This window comes from Syngnathus leptorhynchus, chromosome 2 (assembly GCF_054491065.1).
Source record: "Syngnathus leptorhynchus isolate UIUO chromosome 2, UIUO_Slep, whole genome shotgun sequence".
Taxonomy (NCBI): Eukaryota; Metazoa; Chordata; class Actinopteri; order Syngnathiformes; family Syngnathidae; genus Syngnathus; species Syngnathus leptorhynchus.
In genome coordinates, this window is record NC_141196.1 from 3,330,710 (window position 1) to 3,346,873 (window position 16,164).

At 48.0% G+C, this 16,164-nt stretch overlaps 1 protein-coding gene across 6 annotated transcripts in view; it reads right to left on the minus strand.

The window, feature by feature from the left end:
- The window catches only part of tkfc (triokinase/FMN cyclase), a 57,662-nt gene extending 42,724 nt beyond the window's left edge, over positions 1-14,938 (minus strand). For all 6 annotated transcript variants that reach the window (XM_085905752.1, XM_085905746.1, XM_085905750.1 and 3 more), the window contains exons 1-3: positions 14,891-14,938; positions 10,686-10,756; positions 5,146-5,218 (exon numbers count right to left, since the gene is read on the minus strand). The gene's annotated coding sequence lies outside the window, so the exon portion shown is untranslated. The remainder of the gene's footprint in view (positions 1-5,145; positions 5,219-10,685; positions 10,757-14,890) is intronic.
- Between the last annotated feature and the right edge of the window lie 1,226 nt (positions 14,939-16,164).

Sequence of the window (16,164 nt, forward strand, 5' to 3'; positions counted from 1 at the left end):
CCATAACTTCACACGGGGTGCTGAACTTGTGACCTGCCTTTCTCCGAGACCTGCACCAACCCCTATAACACACACGCATGCACACACACAATTCCAAATTTGGATTAAGGGCAACGTTTTGTCCTCAAAATGTGGCAAGAGATACAAGTCCATCCAAACGCAAGCGCGCATTCAATGTAAACAACTACAACCGATGCTAATGCTAACGTCAATAATGCTAGCAGCGCGAACCCTGCCAAGTGTTTTTTTACAGACAGTGACAGCGGGCTTATACCACTGAGGACAAGTTATGCTGCGGTTTGATTTGGTGATACACAGTCCTTGCACTGCGGTCAAATCATTGCCACAAAAATGTTTTATATAACTTTATGGGCCCATTTCTTATATTTAGAGCACAATGCCGCATCTTATGTTACCTACTGTCCTTTTTGTGTGTGTGTGTGTGTGTGTGTGTGTGTGTGTGTGTGTGTGTGTGTGTGTGTGTGTGCGCGCGTGTGTTGCTACAAGGTCTGTTCTTTTTATTTATTGCTCTCTGGGCTCCAAGTGAAAAGCAAATCTTCAACTTCAGCCTCAGCCTGACCCGAGCCCACGTGTGCGTGCGTTTTGTGCGTGAACATCGCGCCAACAGTGTCATCATTACCTCGACTCGACCTGCACGTGTGCCTGCGCGCATGTGTGTGTGCGAAGCGGAATCGTTTTCACCTATTAACCTTGTCAACTCTCAACTCCCCACAGGACTCGCTTTCACAACTATGTGTTGGCATGTGTGATTTTACGTAACATCGGCGTTGTCGTTAACGCTCACCTAATCCCGACCTTGCCGCATAAAAAAAAAAAAAGAGAAGAGTGTAAAACACGGGCTTCAAAGCAGCTGCAGCGGCGGCGGCCGGCGGCCGCTCGCGAGCAAAAACAAAATGTGATATTATCCACTGCAACGTCAATGAAAGTGAAGAGAAGAATAAAACTGTCAGAACACATTAAGACCACACAAAATGACACTACTTTTGCAAAACCGTCTATACCCGCAATCGTGGCGCGTCTCGCAATTGGCCATGTAAATAAAACGATATAAATCCTGCGCAATTCGAAAAAGATGGCGACCGTTCTTTTACCTCGGAAACACCTGCGCTTGTTGCTGCTCCAAACCCTGCGGCTCCCCTTATTGGCAAGGTGAGGCGGCCTTTCAAAGCTCTGGCATGTGTGTTTTACAAGCACATGGACATACTTGAGCAGGTAAATAATAGACGGAATCAAACTGAAAACATGAATGAGGAATGCGACTGCAACACGTTATTTCTTTATGCCATGCGTAAACGTACCTAATATTGAAGTGTGAGATGACTACATTTCTCCGACTTATAACAAGTTGCCATATTATACGGGGTGTCCCACAGGGTTCCATTTTAGGCCCAGTGCTTTTTAGCTTTTCATCGTGCTGTCAACTTTCAGTTACGCCGACGAGACACTAATGTTCATGTCCAGGTGAGAACAGATGCATTTTTTAACTTCATCTTAGATCTCAGATCCTGGAAGGTAGAAAAAGTTTTTTTTTTTTATCATCAATCCTGAAGCACTTTACCTCAACTACAGTTACTATATTGTAATTTGTTTGAATGTACATCATAAAAATACGATATTTAATCATACTAATATTTTTACTCCGGCAGCTCCACTTTTCTGTAGTGTTCTCAAATCCAAAGTGACTCGACGACGCCGTGAGGAAGCCGCTAGTCATGACAATGGACTACAACGCTGAATTTCACCTCCCCAGCAGTGACCGAGTTCATTTCAAGAATGGATGTTTGATTTATTATCATTAAGGGGACATGTTTTCTCACACTTTAAATTTGGCCACAAACGCACATACGCACAAACATGGAACTGACAAAAACATACACGCAACTCGTTGGTGATTAACAGCTGACTTGTTTGTCCACAAAGCCAAAAGTCATGCACGACTTCACTCCAACAAACCAAAAGCAGTCGAAAAATGTGGACGACATCAAAACAACATAACCACACAAACATCTGCAAATGTGTGTCAGGAAGGCAACACACATGCACGCACGCACACACTGCATTGGCACCGACTCGCCAAAACATCCCAAGTTACGCAAGATTTCCAGGAAAACATCAAAGGTTGTGACCTCTGGAGCCCACGCACACACACACACACACACACACACACACACACGCACACGCACACACACGCACACGCACACAATCTGCAAGTGCTCGTGCACGTATGCGATCAGATATGATCTGCGACATTTTATCTTTGGCTTCTCACCGTCAGCTGCCAGACGAGTTCAGGGCTCGTGCAAGTCGTTTATCGGTGTGCGAGGGGGAGATGATGTCACGGGGGGTCATCGGCAGGTGGGGAGGACTCATCGCTGTGTTTACCGCGGGCACGCACGTCCGCATCACGTCTTATCATTGTTTTGTTTTATAAAAAAGGGATTTTTCCAAAAGAAAAAGTGAACACCTGCACGATAACGTTTTACATTAGGCGTCAGGGGTTTTGCTGAAACTATCGTGGAATATCTAGAAAATTGCCCATCCCTTGTTCAAGTGCGCTTGTTTGGTGCACTCATGTTGAGGATGTGTACAGTCCTGTTTGCCTGGTGTGTGTGTGTGTGTGTGTGTGCGTCAGGTGTCAAGTTTACCCCTGGATCGACCCAAGCTGGGAATGATCTCGTCTCAGCGGGGGAAGCCAAGAAGTGCTCTTCTATATGCTGTGTGTGTGTGTGTGTGTGTGTGTGTGTGTGTGTGTGTGTGTGTGTGTGTGTGTGTGTGTGTGTGCGCACATCTAACCCGAGGATGACTCACAAACCATCTGGTGGCCAGATGCAAATTTCACCCCCCCCTCAACCCCCACAACCGCATCCGCCACCAGACCACCCCCCCCTCTCCGTCCCCTTCAGTTTCTGAGTCCCCTTAGTTAACCTGTGAACTTTGACCTGCGCTTGGATAACGGTGGCGTGTGAGCCGTCGCCGGGCGCACGGCTTTCTGGTCAAGTTCACGTCACGCTTTGGAGCCGGCAACGGGTTACGGCTTGGACTCGATTAATCGGCGACACGGAGGGCACACTGAAATCAGATGGTGGTTTCGCCCACCAAGCTGGCAGTGGTGCCTCGAGCAAATCAGTACCTTCTACTAAGAGCCCAAATCACAAACAGTCGGAATTTGCCAAAGTCTTGCAACAATTCATGGAACACAACTGCGGCTTTATTCGCTCCTCGTGTCAATTCCTAACATTAGGAACAGCGTCGCACGAAGCGCCGAAGACGGACGGGAAAACTTTCTTGTGTGACACTTATGAATTTTAATTGTTTCTAAAACACCGCCTTCGAGTTGTAAGATGGCTTCAATTGTTTTTGAAATGCCGTGAGCTGGGATTGCGGTCGACGTATTTACACACAAAAAAAAGGAGGCGTAATAATAATGATAAAGGTAGCGAAGGAAGTGGTTTGACATCAATGCGCTCGAAAAGCCGCCGTCGGGGCCTGGAAGCCATTGCGCGACACTCTGGGTGATGATTAGGAGATAATTGGTGGACACGGATAATGTCTTAATTGCAGCCATAACGTTTCCCCCGGCGTGAGAACAAAGGGTATCTTTCAGCGGCGACACACAGCCCCTTTCGTGTATGTTTGTTGTCGCGCCTCTTCGCCGAGCAGTAAATCTCGCGCTGACCTCAACTGCCGCGCCGTTGGAACGCGCCTTTGTCACGCTTACGTCATTTCCAACGCCTCGCATTGTGCGTCACCTCGGCGGCGGCGGCGGCGCTTTTATTTGGAAGGGATTTTGATTTGATCTTGTTCTGGTTGACTGGATTACGCGGCGTTTGAACGATGTTTACATAATTGCTCAAAACGTGCCGGGGCGGAGGACTGGGTAGGACGCAACCGTGGACATTTGTGACATCTCGCTAGCTAGCCATCGTAGCTAGCTAGCGAGCGACGATGCTCGATGAATAAACTTGACGTCACAGTGATCGATCTATATTAGCTAGCGAGCTAAAAGTGATCGAACTATATCAAAACCTGTGTGCCAACCTCAATCTGGCAATATCAAAACAATCACACCAACATTTTAAGTTTCGTACGCTTCCTCTCCATGTGCTTGGGAATTTGATGATTCATAGCATTTATCTGATATGATTGTTTTAGACTATCCCTGAAAATGTTCCTTGAGTGACTCACCGTATGTCGCAAGTGCAAGGGTATCACGGGGAGTTGAAATTAAAATGTTAAAGTCCTCTAGGTTGTCGCGGATGCTTTAGAGCGCCTCGTTGTCGCAATGTCAAAATGTACATTTTGCCTACGCAATTAATGAATCAACCCCAAGAAAATCAGGTTGTTGTTTTGTTTTTAAACACGCTTGGCTGGAAATGTGTAAAACAGTGGTCAGTAGCTGGCCCTCGCGCCGCCACCGCCGATTCGGCTGCCCCGCACCCCCGCTGACATTTCCATGAACCGCCGCTTGATGTTCCTCAGATGACGAGGAGCGGGATGAAAGCGCAACTCCAAAAAGAAACAATCAAAATCTGCCGCGCAGATGTCTGGTGTGCGTGCGCGGCGACTGGAGGAAAATCGGCCCTCCCACCCCCACCCCCAGTTTTCTCCAGGATGAGACCAGAGCGCGCGTCCCTCGATAGGAGACAACGTGACATCGACAACGTGTGCGCAATCGGACGCATCGGAGGTGAAGGTGAAGCACGAGAGGAAATCACGAGGACACATAATTAAGAACAAGCAAGGGGGGAGGGGGGAGACCTAAGCAGGCTCACCAATAAAATGTAATTAAACTGTTACAAAACTTTTAAAACTAAAAGCAAATAAGTGTGCTTACATAAGCTTCCCAAATTCCTTCTCTGATGCAGTAATAGTAGAAAAAAAATAGCCGACTAAGCTAAGTGAATCTGTCCACCTTTACTCGTTCCTTCTGCGCCAAAGCATTCTAACGATTCATTTTTAACACAACAGACTCATTCAAATGTATCTGACCCAAGTAAATGCACTTCCATTTGTCTAAAAAAAACATCCGGAGCATTCGTTTAATTTTACCATGAAATGACTCATTGCATGACAGGAAGGTGAAAGAATGAAGACTTTAAAAAAAAAAAAAAAAAAACTACTTACATGTGATCCAGCCTGGAAGTCCAGCCAAGTAGAACAGGCTGACGGGAATCACTCACTTCCTGCACGTCACCACCTGTAGCCGCGAGAGAAACAAGAAATCGTCTCACAGACAAACACACACACAGGTAAGAAACATCCCAAAAAAGGCCGATATTCATCTTCGACTTTCCTCGCTTTGTCCTTCTTATTTTGTTGTCGCTCAGGGAAGTGTAACACAACAAAAATGATGCTCGGTGCTGTCACCCCAGCGAGCGAGCAAAACGAAAAAAAAAAAATTCAAGAACACTGTATTTTATACAAACATAATAAAGGAGTCTGGTTTGTGTGAGTGTTAAAGTGTGAGCTGTGGCCTATAGCAGCTCCTTGACTGTGTTTTCTTTTTCTATTTGAGTTTGATAAATGGTGACTGCAGGTCTTCTTGCCCACTAGCGCGAGCGTTAGCCGTTACCCACCCCTGCCCCCTCCTCCCCAAAAGCGGCGGTGTATCTGAATCTCGCTCGTCAGCAACTCAAAAAACCGATTACGTCGTATCGGTTTGACACGGAGCAGAAGACGATGTGACGTTTGTCTTTGGCAAACAGAAGCCAGGAGTGCGTCTCGGCACAGGAAGAGTGGGGTGGGGGGGGGGCGTTTATGAAGCTCTGGACCTTTCCCTGACCCTCCCCCAGCAGTTCCTTGAACACATTCTACTCTCCACCGCCGCCGCCATAAAAACGCTTTCCACACAACTTTTTCCCAGCCGGCGAAATTCATATGCGTGCCCCCTCGCCAACCTTCCAAACTGGACCTTCCCTCCTTCTCGTTTGAGCTCCCCCTTTCATGGTCCCGCTCGGTCTGTCATCCAACCGTACGTGCGCCTCGCCTGCCTTTTTCCTACTCTCCGCATACGTCGTTCCAGCTGGCGGGCGCAACCGCCGCGGCGAGCCAGCGGCCGCTCGCGATTTGTAAAGCAGAGACGGCGGCGGGCCCTGACACGGGATGATTTCATAGTCTAGTGAAAGGAGAAGGGGGGGGGGGGGGGGGATACGGCGGATATATTGTGAAGACGACGCAGGGGCCAAGAAAGTAAAGCTCCAGCCGTGTCACGAGTTGATTAAAAGATCAAGCCAGGGACGCCCCCTCGTGACACGAATAAACTCTCCCGGAATCGCCCAAACCGTTTGCACCGCACGACACAGACTCTGGCTAAAGTCTCCGGCTTTTTGGTGGTCGCTACGCTAACGCAGGAGCAGAAAACAAAAATTTCACGCTAGGCCAGCGCCAAGCGGCCGCGTGTGGAGGCGACGACAGCGTCGGAAAAGAAAAAAAAAAAAAATCAGACTTTAATTGACGGTCGATAACCTTCGGAAGTCGATAACGTCTACCTCCGAGTCAGACGGATGAGGTGATAAAGAGTAGTGGGCCCGCGGCGGTGCCGTGTGGGAACAGAGCCGTAAAACGAGGCCTTGGACACGCTACTGACAGCAAACACTGCTATTAAAACCTAGCTTACAGGTGCGTGTGTGTTCAAGGAAACTTGCAAATGAGATTAAGAGGAGAAAGTCTTGCCGTGTGTGTGTGCGTGTGTGTGGCTGTAAAAGCCTATACAAGGTGCCAACGGCTCTGACCCTTCACCTCTTTTCAATGTTGCTATATGTCGGAATGCGTATTAGCAGGATTTGGTGTTCCGGTTCCCCCCCGAGCGTGTGTGTGCGTGAATGTGTGTGTGTGTGTGTGTGTGTGTGTGTGTGTGTGTGTGTGTGTGTGTGTGACCTCAGACATGTGTTGGTGTTAACTGGCACCACGAAGCCTGGAGGGGATCATTAGTGGGCTCTATGCGCTTTCTTTACTGTACATAGCGGGAGGCGCTTTGCACACCAACACACTTTGTGTGTGTGTGTGTGTGTGTGTGCGTGTGTGTGTGTGTGTCTACGCATCAAAACGTCCCGACCGCGGCGACGCCAAGATGGCGGCCTGAGCGCTGCCCCCCCAGCGAGCATCCCATTAAAGGTCCTAGAAGGACCATAAACGTCATCAGCGTCAACACGGATGTTTGTTTGGGTTACCTGCCGCAATGGGTGGTTTTTTTTTTATTAATTATTTTTTAATATAGTAAATCTTCCGGCAATGCTTGGCGGAGATAAAGAAGACGAAGGTGACGAGGGACACCCCGAGAGGAGGGAGGCCTAAGCTTGTGGGCCCTTGCAAACACACTCACCAACTTCTTGGGGAAGTTTTAAGTGGTCTCTTTTGTCTGCCGTCATGGTTCCCTTCCCTCCTTTTCTGCCCGTCCTTTCTTCGGGCCTTTTAACAGTAACCAGAGAGGCCAAGAACAACGCTGGGACACAGCGGGAGACGGGGAGGGTGAGTGGGGGACACCGAGGGCGGAGACAGGGGAGACAGCGAGGCGCTTAAAAGGAGCTCGGAGATAAGAACTGTCTCCACGCTGTAAGAGAATCCCGTCTTCCTTTTCCCCTTCTGTTTTCAGATAAGAGAAAGAGCAGGTTTATCTGCGTCTCTCTGTGTTGTGAATCTGTGTGTGTGTGTGTGTGTGTGTGTGTGTGTGTGTGTGTGTGTGTGTGTGTGTGTGTGTGTGTGTGTGTGTGGGCGCACCAGACAGCTTTCTCAGACCCTTGATGCCGATCATCTGTTTTCCACCATTCATCCATTCACAACTGTGCGCGTGTGTGGTACGCGGATCGAGGAAAAGGCTGGCCCCGTCTGATGCAACTCGCTGTGGAAACTAAGCAACTACCGCGGACGTTATGCCACCCCCCAAAAAAAACCACCTTCCTTAGCATGAGGTTACACGTTAGCCAAATCATGTGACAGCCAGCCTTGACGTGTCGGCGCTTGAATCATTATTATAGCAAAAACAGGTGGATGCGCAGGTTCGCTCTTCTCTGAGCATTTCCTGGTTGTGCTTGTCAATATCCGTCACTGCCATAGATAGAGTTTTAGAGCGCCTCGTCGTCTCGCCTCGTCTTTTCTTCTACACTAAAATTTGGCAGGTTTGTTAACAACATTTGTCTCTGTGATACGTCAAATTTACAAGACATTTACGGTATTTTCACTTTATAGGGACTATAAGTGAAATTGGATGACAACTATTGCTTTTCTTGACTCGTACGCGGCCAAAGTTGGTTTTAATGAGTGGCGGGCGATGGAAAAAAATGGTCGTGAAGATCGTTCCCGCTCGCAGCCTTGAGAGCGGTTGCGAAAGCGGCGAGCGGGTGGGGGGGACACGCGTCAGTGCAAGAAGAGGCGCTACGCTTCATTTGATGGCTCGCGGCCTCCCAATCAAGAGCGCGACGCCTCTCATTAGCCCGTCTGCAACCCTCGGCCATTTCCTCCGACGGGCCCCGTGAAAACAAGGCCAGCCAGCGAGCGCGCGCCTTTCGCACCCTGTCAGTCACGCCCCTTCTGATGGATGGCTCGGCGGCCCGTGCAAACATTCCCTGTTGGTTTTGAGGTGCGCGCGGCACCTGCTCGGCGCGGTGATTCAACGGCGACATTTACGGGCGAGAGCTAGAAAAACAGGAGTGAGGATTCGCCACCGCTTAATGATTTCACCATGTTGGCCCGTGAAACGCTGCCATCTCATGAAAAGGCGAGAAACCCGAGCCCCTCCTATCGTCCTTTCTCCGGGTCTCCATTGACGGCGCTCAATGCTATCAGCGGCGCGTAATGCCCGCCATTACATCGCGACCCTTTGTCCGGCTTATCGGGCCGTAATCGGGGGGCTTTGCTTGAGTTTCCATTCTGCGAGCGACATAAGTGGAACGGAGCCGTCCAGGATGAGAAGACACAACTTCTGGGTCGTCAACTTCCAGCCGCAAGCCGACGTGTTGCGTCATGTCCCGGGAGGGAAGACAGATGGCGCTCATGAAACCATCAAAGCCGTAGTTTGAACGGAACCGAGCGTTGTTGTTTACGAGATGTCGCCTGGAATATTTCGTGCTTTGGCTGATTTATAAAGATGCCCCACAGACCGAGTTGCCCATAATTACGCCGACTGAGCGGAGGTTTTGGTGGCTTCCTCAAAGAGGGGACAGAAAAACCATTTTAAGGAGGAGCAGGGCGGGGGGGGGGGGGGGGGGGGTTGTCGACCATGAGAGAGGTTGAAAAGATCCCTCCCCCATCCCACCCACTGACAGATCCTTACAACCCTTTTCCAAACCATTTGCCGATGTTCCCTCCACGAATTCATCTTGCCAGTTCCCATGGTAACGCAAGGCAGCAGCGCATCTTTGAAGCGCGTGCCATCCAATAACTTCTGATTGATACCGCCGGCCAGCGCGACCCTCGGCGCGTTGCCGCGGGAACGGCCGACAACAAACAGGCCGCTGATTGGGGAAGTTGTCAAAACAAAGAGCGCCGCAGCCGCCGCCGCCATCAAACACTCCTGCTCGGACACGTCGCAGCTCCCCAAAACGTCTGCGTGCTGGCGTGGAGTGAAGCACGCTGGGAAATATTGAGAGTCATCTTGAGGGCCTTGGCTCTGTAAATGCTTGATGAGTTTTGAATGGCCTCTTGTTCCCGGAGAAATCTGCGGTCGTAACATAGGGGAGTCGGCGAGGACGAAGAGAAGGAGGAGGAGGTGGTTGGTGGTGGTAGTAGTGGTGGCGGCGGCTCTACCAGGAAGCAACGAATCTTCGCTAAAAAGTCAACGAAAAATCCCCGCGTAGTGCGAGACTGCGTTTGAAATCGTCCATCATTCCCGACTCCCTAATCACTACGCAGGGATTTTTACAAGTTCTTCTGACCATGACTGCGGCAGCGTGGAATAAAAAGAGTCGGGTCAAAAATAACCCAACTTTGCTCCAAAAGGGACAGACCAAAATTTTGGGGGGTTATTGATTTAATGCAAAATGTTTGTCAAAAACAACCTGACTTTTGAGGTTAAAAAAAAAGTTGGGTCGGGCCATTATTGACGCAAATTGGGGTTACTTTTGACCAAACGGTTTTTAGAGTGTCAACCATGATGCTGAAGATGATTTTTTTTCTATGGGTTGACTTTGGGGGTTATTTATTGAACTCAAAACGTTTACTAAAAATCCATTTTAACCTCCAAATTGGGTCAAATGAATAACCAACAAAACAACCCAACTTGGAAAACCCCCAAATTTGTCTCGGACCATTATTGACCCCATTTGAGTTATTTTTGACCCGACCGTTTTAATTTAGCAAATTGAACTTTCTTAAGCTCAACTAAGGTGTTTTTGAGGACACCTGACCTCATAGGGGATAACCTAACAAAATGGCGCCCGCCCTCTTTCCCAACGTGGCCTCGGATGCCACGCTGACTCATTTCTTGTGTCCCGCTTGACCATTTGACACACGTCTAAGACGGACAGTGTAATTACACCTCTATCTACGCTTCTATTTTTACGAGATGGACGGCTGCCCCCTTCCGTGCGCATCGTGTACGAACATTCTCGGCGAGGGCGCGCTACACAGTAGCTGACGGCTGCTGGAATCGCAAATGTGTTGTGTGCGTGTGTTTGTGTGAGTGAGTGAGACATCTCAATCAAGTGGATGGAAAGAGTGAAAGTGCTGACCTGACACGGGGTGGAAGCGTAGCGTGGCACGCCTTCCCCACGTGGGAACGACTCAAAGGAACATGTGGATCCTGTTGGGAGACAAGAGGGGGGGGGGGGAGCATAAACACTTTTGCCAAAGTTTTGTTTTGCGCGCGTCTGTCTGATGTTGATTTTCACCGCGACCGAGGAGGAGGAAATGAAAGGAGAGGACCGAGCGGGAGGAGACGGACAAAGAGGACACGATTGAGGTCCTTGGTTAGGTCACATGACATCAGTGAGGTATCAAAAGAGGTCAAAGAATCAAGTTGAGCCTTCCTTTATGAAACCTTTGAATGCGGCTATTGAACCCCCCGCCCCCCCCTCCTCCCCTTCCGCCCCTCCCCGAGGCTCAAACGAATCATTAGCATTCCGCGTGAGACGCCGACAAGCCCGTTCGGGAGGAAATGAGAACTTTTGTCTTTCATATTTGACATTTTCCAAGCTGCCGTTGAAGCTCGGAGTGATGAAGTGATTTGGATGGTGAACTCTCCGTCTTAATCCAGGTGGGAAGACGAGGAGGCGGCCTGTCCAAAATCATGTTTGCTCTCGCGACTTTCATCTCAAGAGTTCTTTTCTCATTTCCTCGCGCATTCCTCCCTCTCCTCCGTCCAAGGCCGCGGGGCCAAGGCGCTCGCTCCTTCCTGCGCCGCCGCGGACAACAAATGGACTCAATCATCAAGCGTGACGCTCGCATGCCGGAGAGCAACGTCCGGCGTTTGACGGCATCTGCCGCCAGACGCCGGGCCGCGTGCGCTCGACGTCCTTCGTCGCCAGGTCATTAGGACCGCCGGCGAGTTTAGAGCCGCGCGCTGAGAAAAGAGCCCAAAAGTGTGGGAAAGGTTTGAAAACTGAAAAACAAATGGCAATAAAATTCAACATTGTGAGAACGAGGAACTCACACACGCAAAATCGCCGTTTGTGGTGAGCACCGAAGAATTAGACTTCTTCTGTCATGACTGTGTGTGTGTGTGTGTGTGTGTGTGTGTGTGTGTGTGTGTGTGTGTGTGTGTGTGTGTGTGTGTGTGTGTGTGTGTGTGTGTGTGTGTGTGTGTGTGGACACAAAACACCAGCAGCATGCGACCATGAATGATGACCAACGTTAATCACAAACATATTTCCACATGTGCGCGGAAGACACAACAGGCCGCGCCTCTCTCCTTTGCTACGCGAGCGAAGCGTCCGCAGGAGGGAAAGCAAAGATGGGAAGATAGCAGACGTGACATGACATCATCGCATTTGGAGTTGATTCACCCGTGTTACCTTGACTTCAAATGGGGGGGGGGGGGGGGGGGATAACGGAAATTCATATTTATCTCTATGGTCTGAGCGTAAAAATCGACAAATAGGTGAGTAATGGAATAACAAAAGGTTGTTTCTGATGAACCAGATTTGTGAATTCTTATTTGAACGTAAGTCCGGCCCGGACCATGTCCCCAAGTCACATGACCTGGCCAAAGAAAACGCCACTTGCTTCGTTGTCGCCCATTAACCTTTGCCGCTACGCCGCTGATGTCACCGCAGCGTTGCGATCCCTGAGGAGCGAGCTTGGCGCGCCCAAAAGTGTCCCCCCCCCTCCCACCCGGCCCCGCCGCGTCTGTCTGCAGCGTCCATCCATCATACGGTGACGGCACTTAGTTGCCACGGCGGCCGGCGAGCGAGCGGGACTTTTGGAGTCATAAAAAGATGATGTCATATTTGGACTCGAGCGGCAAAACAAATAGATTTCAATCCAGCGATGCGTCATGAATGTACACCCGCTTTTGACGCGACGCCCTTTCATTTACGACGCCAATAAAAAAATATTGATTAGCTGAGCATTAGCCAGTCACTAAATCCCCCTCTCAGCACCTTTGACCCTCGCCGCGGCCGTAAAGTAGCACCTTATTATCACAAGTTGGGCGCGTCACGTCCCTCCTCCTGCGCTTTCATCATCGGGTTCCAAGCCGGCGGGAGGCCCGCGTGCGCTTTTCACATCAGCCCGACAAGACGAACAAATCACTTTGGAAAAAAGGTGCTAAACTGAACATCACACACCCACGCACACAAAAGCCCCGCTTCCTGCGCCATCCTGTTCCCCCGTCGCCATTGTACAGTACAATGTGGCGTCTGTGCGAGGGCGCAGGTACAGTAACGGCGCCTCCATATGGCTCCCATTCCTCGCAGGAAGAAAGACTATATTGTTGGCGGCCTGTAAAAAATTAACTGGGTGCGCTCTTGAAAGTGTAACAAAAGCGCCGCCCCTGCCGCTTAACGTGGTCTGGAGGACTCCTTTCACCTGGACGTGGTGCCAGTGGACCAAAAATGAAGGGGAAAAACGCGACGTTTACACCAAACTCGTGGTTGTGGAACGTTTCAAGTATGTTTAGGATTGTCCAATAATAGCTTAAACTAGGGATACGAACACTATGAGTGGGACACAGACTCCCTCTAGTGGTATCCAAAAGAATGACCTAATTCTATCGTTGGACCATTTATGTGCTACTGTAAAAGTTGTAAATGTTAAATACAGTTTAGTTGTATGTTATGCGCGCTATAAATAAAGTTATATTGTATTGTAAGTAGAGACGAGAAAGCGCAGGATTTGTTCCTCGAGGAATAATTTTGTTCAACAAAATTTTACACATCAGAAGTCTGACAATGGTAGCTACTACTGAAATTTGCACATTTGTGGGAAGAGTTGTTTTTTTTCCAACAAATAGTTTAGAGACATTAAACAGAAAAATAAGGCGAGTCATTTTTTTTACCGTCTTTGTGATTGTCATTTGAATAGAAGTGCTTTTACTCTAGTTTAACACACACTCATATTTAACCTGCCTCCTTTAATTGACCGAGAGCTCTGATTGGCTCCTGGACCACTGCCAAAGACCACTGAGAGGCCTGTGTGCCACATCAAAGTGTGTGTGTGCGTGGGTGTGCGTGGGTGCATGTGGGTACTTCAAGGTGACCACACACACACTACGTTTACTATTAAACCTTATATCAATTAAACGTGTGGTTGTGTGTGTAGGGGTCTTGACACTCACAGTGTGTGTGTGTGTGTGGGGGGGGGGACATCGAAGTCACAATGGTCCTTGTAGTCTTACAGCTGCTGTGCCTAAACACACACACACACACACACACACACACACACACACACACACTAAAGTCAGTTATAAAAAAAAAAATGCAGACGAGCAAATTAAAAGAAAAGTGCAGCGAACAGGAAATGGCATCATGGCGCTGGCGGCTTTCCCAACTCTTTGAGGCGCCGTTATGGCTCCAAACATTTAGGCTGAGTTGGGAATCACTCCCTATCCGCTATATATATATATCTACAGTGCCCTATAGAATGAGTTTGCCATGTAGTAGTGCTGTTGGAATGTTTAGTGAGTATGGGTTATCCTCGATATAGTGCCCTCAATGTATCCCACAATGCATCGTGACAGTCCAAGCATGAATGACACCCAGGGCGAGACATTCTTGGCTTGTTTAAAATATACAGTCGCCATTCTTGCAGCAATTTCTCCCTGTCCGGTCTCACATAATCCACATGGCCAGAAACTGCCGATGCAATCAGTGGTCACTACAAAAGCAATGATACATTGTTGGTTGATTTTTAACACAGGACACAATCATGCGTTGTGGCCCTTAAAATCTTTGATAAATTGATTACATCACAGGTCATAAAGTCATCAGTATGTGTTTGTCTAGTATTTATGACAAAAGGCTAATGTTGAGCTGCTATGTTACAATTATGAAAAAGCAACTCGTGTTCCAAAACAATTTTCAATTTGTTCATTGGGAAAAATACTTATAGAGCTAGTCATTTCAAAACTCCAATTTAAAACTTCATTTGTTTATCATTGCCTAATTAAGCATCTCTAAGTCTCCTGTACTGAGGATTTTTTTTTAAGTTTCACTTTTGTATTTAAAACATCACAAATACAGTAATCGACAATTTAAAAGCCATACATCACCTAAAATTTAACGGCGTCTTTTTCGTATTTTTAATGATTCGAAACATCACTTCGAACTAACGTGTCACGGCTGCGCCACATATGGCTTGATTAATGCTCGCAACCGGAGGCAAAACATTTCGCTCTTTCTTGATGTAAAACTCGTAAAAACACCACAAACTTCGTTCTTATTTCTGAAGATCTAAATAATTTTGTCATGTTTGGATATACGTAACAATGTTTGCTTACCTGTCGGAAAGTGTGTTCCCCCATAAAAATTAATTGCATTTCTTCTTCGGTTCACATGACTAATGGAAGCAACACAACGAAGGCAAGCGTGCGCCCTCTCGCGGTGATTCTCTGTATAGCAGTTGTAGGAAATACCCCACGTATTTCTCACTAGGAAAATGTACGTGACAAACAACGATGAGTGTTTTTAACGACTCACTTTTATAGAGCAATCATCACAGCACGACACAAAGTTTACAACACGGCTTAGATTGTGCAAGTGTGAACACACAATGACCGACATATGCACATTAAAAATTCCTATATTTTTTTTAGGTAAATACTCTTACATTTAAATTACTCATTAAACGTAATTACTGATAGGAATTGTTAATGGTGTTTCAGCACATTACTGTGGTGCAGCTGTGTTTTTTAAAGTACTGATTCAGCTCCTTACTAAAGTAAAAACAGAAAATAGACTTTTGAAGATTTAAAAAAAAAGATATGTATTTTGATGGAATAGAATATTCTTTTTTTTCTTCCAATTTTCAAATGTAAGCCGTAAAGTGTTGAGCTAGATTTAGCCAGTAACAACAGTATTAATATTGTTACATTCCACCATTGCCTGTGTGTGTGTGAAATAAAAAAGGTTCCAGCTCCCACAGCCGTGATGTGGTGACTGTGCTGCCGTTTAATTGGTTGGAAAATCATGAAAAGCAGGATGCTTTTAGTCACCTTGCGTGACTTCCTGTCCCACGCAGGAAGTTGACCTGTGTGTTTGACATTCTGTTCATTTGCAGTACTTTTCTTTTAAAAGTCCCTTCAGAATAAAGCCGTCCCCGGCTTGATTGTTCCATAACCGGCGTCAAAGGGGCGAAGGTCAGGACATGGGAAATTTCCAGGATTGCGGTATCTTTTTTTTTTTTGGGGCAGGATGGAGTCAGTGGCGTCATTCCTGTGATCTTTATTTAGCGGGCATTCTTGAAGTCTGGGGTTCGGGATGACCCAGAGGAAGAGGTGAGTGAGGCGCAGCGGCGGGCCCGGGCCACGCTCTGACTTCACGCCGCAACAATCCCGTGATTAACAATCTTGTTAAATTATACAGCTTTTTCCCAGCAAGCATTCCTGTCCGCCATTTAACACCAAGACTGAGAGGAACATGGCGTGGAAAATGCTGGACAACAGGAAACAACACGCGTTCATCGTACGAGTTGTGAAATGGCGCTGAAATGACACTTTTATAAGGAGTCTTACTTTTAAGTATTTTTTGGACACAAGTATCTGTACAGAGTGTG